Consider the following 6,000-nt stretch of genomic DNA (forward strand, 5'->3'; position numbering starts at 1 on the left):
AAGGGGGATCCACTCAAACAGCTCGTCTGGACAGAGTGGAGCCAAAGGCTCTACGTCTCATCAGCTCTCCTCCTCTTAATGACAGACTTCTACCTCTTAAATTCCGCCGCCATGTTGCATCTCTTTCTAACTTCTATCGATATTTTCATGCTGAATGCTCTTCTCAACTTGCTAACTGCATGCCTCCCCCCATCCCGCAGCCCAGTTGCACGTGTCTTTCTATTGCTGCCTCATCCCTATAATCCCTATAATCCCTATAATGCTCATCGCATTACCTTTATCACTATATGGGACCAAGGGTTGACGGGCTTTTTTTTTTATTTATATCTACTTTTTTTTGACCTTGAGTTTCTCTCTGTACTGTGTATATATATACATATATATATATATATATATATATATATATATATATATATATATATATATATATATATATATATATATATATATATATATATATATATATATATATATATATATATATATATATATATATATATATATATATATATATATATATATATATATATATATATATATATATATATATATATATATATATATATATATATATATATATATATATATATATATATATATATATATATATATATATATATATATATATATATATATATATATATATATATATATATATATATATATATATATATATATATATATATATATATATATATATATATATATATATATATATATATATATATATATTTTTACAGCAAGGAATCAGTTCAAGGGCATAACAAAAAGATAACAAATGTAAAAAAAATCAGCTACTCACTGCTCCTAAAAAGAGTTAGAGGTGGCCGAAAGATAGGTCAATTTCGGGAGGAGAGGTAACTGATACACTCCTCATGAAAGAGTTCTGGAAGGTAGGCAGGAAATACAGATTTACAGATTTACATAGAAAATCAAGACCACACAGACCCCATAGTCCAGACTTGGTGGTCTGTCCTTAAACCTAAGTGATTTTACATTAATCAGAAGACTCCAAAACGTTGCATTTTACTCTAGTTGATATGGTTGGCTAAAGTGACGGTCGAGCTTATTTTTGAAGGAGTCAATCGTGTTACACTGGACCACTGACGGTGGAAGCTTATTCCATTCTCTCACTACAACGTTGGTGAAGAAAAATTTGGTGCAGTCTGAATTTACTTGTCTACATCTGAGTTTTACGCCATTGTTCCTCGTGCGCAAGTGTCATCGATCATAAACAATGTTGATCTGTCTACATTCGTGAAACCATTAAGTATTTTAAAACATTCGATCAGTTTTCCTCGGAGGCGACGTTTCTCAAGAGAGAATGTGTTAAGGGTGAAAGCCTTTCTTCGTGGGATTTGTTGCGCAAGGAAGGATCATTTTCGTTGCTTGACGCTGAACACCTTCTAATTTAGCAACATCCTTTGCATGGTGGGGAGACCAAAACTGTACCGCATATTCCAAGTGGGGTCTGACTAAACTGTTGTAGAGCGGAGTATTACATCTTTATTCTTGAATACAAAGTTTCTTTTATTGAATACCAAAATTCTGTTCTATTTATGGGCTGCATCGCTGAATTGCTGTTAGACTTTGTGGTTTGACGCGACTTTGACACCCAAGTCTTTGACGCTTTGAACGCTTTGAGTTTAACGCCGCGCATTTCGTATTCGAACTTCTTATTCCTCGTTCCAACTTGAAGGACCTGGCACTTGTCTACGTTAAAGGGCATCTCCATCTATCCGACCAAGCTGAAATTTTGTGCAAATCCTCTTGAGGCTTTTGCCTGTCTTCGTCAGTGAGAACCGAGTTGCCAATCTTTGTGTCGTCTGCAAATTTACTAATGCGGTTATTGAGTCCAACATCCACGTCGTTGATGTAAATAATGAAGACACTGGGCCAAGGACCGAGCTCCTGAGGGACGCCACTAGTGACAGGCGCCCACTCTGAGTTAAATCCGTCAATCACTACTCTTTGTTGTCTGTTGCTCAACCAATTCGCGATCCATTGGTTTACTTGACCGTCAATACCTATTTGCTTTAATTTGTAAAGTAATTTATGATGCGGGACTTTATCAAACGCTTTCTGGAAATCAAGATAGACTACGTCCAGTGATTTGGTTACGTCATAAACAGTGAAGAGGTCGTTATAAAAGGTTAATAGGTTTGATAGGCAGGATCTTTTGTTTCGGAAGCCATGTTGTGAGTCCCCAATCAATGAGTGGCTTTCAAGGTAATTCACAATTTTGTCTCTAACTATGCCCTCAAGTAGCTTACCTACAACCGAAGTTAGACTAATGGGCCTGTAATTACCTGGTACTTTTTTATCTCCTTTCTTGAAAAATCGGTGTCACGTTAGCCTTTTTCCAATCTGAAGGGACGATGCCTTGTCGCAAGGACATATTGAATACGGTTGTGAGGGAGGAGAGTATTTCGCTCTTTGTTTCTTTCAGCAGAGTTGGATATACTTTGTCAGGTCCAGGACTTTTATTTGTTTTAAGTGAATGGAGAGCTTTAAGGACTTCATCGGTTGTTATTTCAAAATTAGGCAATGCATGCTCGAGATTTACAATAGTACTGGTGTTGGTGGTAGCGAGAGGAAGACTGTTAGTATTAAACACCGAGGAAAAGTAATTGTTTAAGAGGTTTGCAATGTGTTGGCTGTCAGTCACCAGTGCACCGTCGCTGTTTGTTAAAGGTCCAATACCACTTTTGATCGCCTTTCTGTTGTTTATGTAACTGAAGAAAGATTGCGGATTATTTTTACAGTTGGCTTCAATATTTTCTTCATATCTACGCTTTGCCTGACCTACTAGTCTTTGTACTCGTCGCCTGGCATCATTATAAAGTCTAATGTTTTCGGGCGTGCTTTGTTCTTTCTTTAACCTGTAAAACAATTTTCTCTCATTGACTGATTGTTTAATTTCGCTATTAAACCACGGTGGGCTTTTATTAGTGTTAATTCGCTTCTCGCACAAAGGGACGAATGTGTTCTGCTGAGTGAGTAAGTGATTTTTAAGGCTTAGCCAGGCTTCCTCTATGTTGCCGTCATCTGATAGTTGTATTTCTGTTAGTTTTTGTCGGATTTCTACGAAGTTAGCTCTTTTGAAATTGGCCACCTTTACTTTATTTTCAGTCACTGATGATTGAGCTTTAATGTCGACGCGCACTAATTTATGATCGCAAGAACCGAGGTGTTCTCCTACCGTGACACTACTGATTAGGTTATCTTGGGTCGTTATAACAAGGTCGAGTATATTATTTTGTCGAGTTGGCTCAGAAACCATTTGGCTTAGATAATTTTCTTCTAGAAATTCGATCATTCTATGTGACTCGCCTTCTGTACCTGACAGTGTCGCCCAGTCGATATGGGGGAGGTTAAAGTCTCCTAATATCAGTGAGTCGCTGTTATTAAGTGACTGCCTTAAGACGCTGTACATTTCGTCGTCATCGAGTGATTGCCCGGGAGGTCTGTAGGTGACAGATATATTTAAGTTGACTTTTGCAATGTTTACTCGCACGCACAAATGTTCAACGTTACTGTTTCCCGGTGTTTTGTCAGTGGGTTGCAAATAGCTTTTGACATAAAGGGCGACGCCACCGCCTCTACGGTTTACACGATCTTTGGTGAAGAGTCTGTAGCCATCTATGTTGTATTCGGAACTTAAATCAATATTTGTGGTGTCGATAAATGTTTCTGTTATAGCAATTATGTCAAAATTTTCTGTTAAAGCAAGACATCTCAGTTCATCAAATTTGTTTCTTAGGCTACGCGCATTGAAACTAAGGATTTTTAAGTTATCTAGAGGCTTAGTAATAGAGGTGGTGGTACTTGCGGGATCACGGTTACGGGTTTGTCGCGATGCACGGCGTCTATTTACACGGGTGGGGTGGAGGACGGGCCGTGACTCGTTTTTGTTCGGATGACACGCACTGTTCGTTGAGGAGCCTTCCGAGTCTGGCTGCCCTGATGGGAGAAAGGTGCAATCCGTCCCTGTGGAAGAGCTCATTTGTCCATAGAAATTGTCCCATGCGTTTAGGAACCCACGTCAAGCTCCCTACAAAGAGTCTGTAAGCGGTTGTTTAGGCTGAAGGCCTTACTGAAAAAGTCGCTCTCCGCCCAAGTCCGTGGTAGAACTCCTGAAATCAAAATGTTAGGGGATTTAGTCTTATACTGCTGGATGAGCCTACGGTACTTCTCCAGGAGTTCCTCAGACCGGGTCGTGGTGACGTCGTTCGTACCTGTGTGAATAACAAACAGTGAATCATTAGTAGCCTGGGGGGAGATCTCCTCAAGAGCAGCAGTTATGTCGTCGATCCCAGCACCAGGATAGCAATAGTTCCGTCTTCGACGAGGAACTCTGCCGCAGAACTCAACGACCTGCTGGCGAATCATGGAGTCACCCACCAGGAAGGTGCTCTCCTGCTCGTCCTCCTCCTCCAGAATGGCAAACCTGTTGAAGCAATGAACAGGATAAATCGCTTGTCTGGCTGGTTTGGCTCCTCCATTCACGACGGTGAAGCCATCATGGGCGGTGCCACTAGCATCCTCCCGTTGCGTGGTGGTCCGCTGGTGTCGACGGTACCGCTGAGGCAAGGGCGGTTGGAGATGGGTTTGGCACCACATCTACGTTAGCCTGGATGTATTCCTGCACGGAGGCAACAGTGCGAGAAAGCTCTATTATGTTATTCTGACCTGCTTCCATCTGCTCGTCGTGCTCCTGCAGTCTGGTCTCGAGATGCTGCCTGGTGAGAGAAAGCTCTATTATTTTATTCTGGCCTTCTTCCATCTTCTCTTCCTGCTCCTGCAGTCTTGTCTCGAGATGCTGCCTGGACAGACACAGTCGACAGACAGCAGAACGCCCTGTAAAAGTGATCTGAGAAGCTACCGTTACAAGTACTGCACTTCTTAGGCGCCATCTTAGCTGAAATGAAAGAGATAAAAACACAGAGTGAAGGGGATTAGGAAAGGGGGTGAGGTGTGTGAGAGGTAGTTTAGTAATGGAGGAAAAGTGAGAGAGAGGAGGAGTAGGAAGGGATGTGAGGTGAGTAAAGAGTGGGAAAGAGAGGTGTGTGTTATCAAGGAGCGTTAGGGAAATAGGTGAGGTGGGAGAGGAGGATTAGGAAGGGATGTGAGGTGAGTAAAGAGGTGGAAAGGGAGGCGGTGAGTGAGGTGTGTGAGATCAAGGAGGTTAGGAAATAGGTGAGGTGGGAGAGGAGGAGAGGAGGAGATGTGAGGTGAGTAAAGAGGGGGAAAGAGAGGCGGTGAGTGAGGTGTGTGAGATCAAGGAGGGTTAGGAAATAGGTGAGGTGGGAGAGAGGAGGAGTAGGAAGGGATGTGAGGTGAGGACAGCGGGTGATAGTGAGGCGGTGAGTGTGGTGTGTGAGATCGAGGAGGGTTAGGAAATAGGTGAGCTGAGTGAGAGGGAGTTTGGGAAAGGAGGTAAGTGGGAGAGAGGAGGAGTAGGAAGGGATGAGGTGAGTGAGGTGTGAGAACAAGAAAGGTGAAGAAAGAGGCGAGGTAAGGTGGGTGAAGGGATGGGTAACAGATGTGAGGTAAGGTGAGGGGGGAGGGCTTAGAAATATGTGGAGGTGAGGGAGGAGGGAAGGGCTAATCCTCTAGGGATGAGGAGGAGCAAAGGATGTGAGGTGAGCGAGGGTGGGGGGCTTAGGTGAGGTGAGGGAAAGGGTGTAGGAAGTGTTAATCCTCTAGGGGATTTAAAGAGGTGTAATGAGGAGGAGCAGATTGAACCTCAGGGAATTCAAAGGGTGGGTTGTCGACACACCCAAATCACGCGTGAGACACTGGAACACAAAGTCACACTCAGGACACACGAAACACTCAGAAACCCAAGCACAAGCACGACTAAAGCACCCTCAAGTCACTCAAAAACACCGGAAGTACAACAGCACACTCAAAACACTCTGAAACCCACGCAGAGCACTATAAACATCCAAATCACACGTAAAGCACTGAAACACAACACACTCGAAACGCAGAACA

The sequence above is a fragment of the Eriocheir sinensis genome, unplaced genomic scaffold (assembly GCF_024679095.1).
Source record: "Eriocheir sinensis breed Jianghai 21 unplaced genomic scaffold, ASM2467909v1 Scaffold709, whole genome shotgun sequence".
NCBI lineage: Eukaryota > Metazoa > Arthropoda > Malacostraca > Decapoda > Varunidae > Eriocheir > Eriocheir sinensis.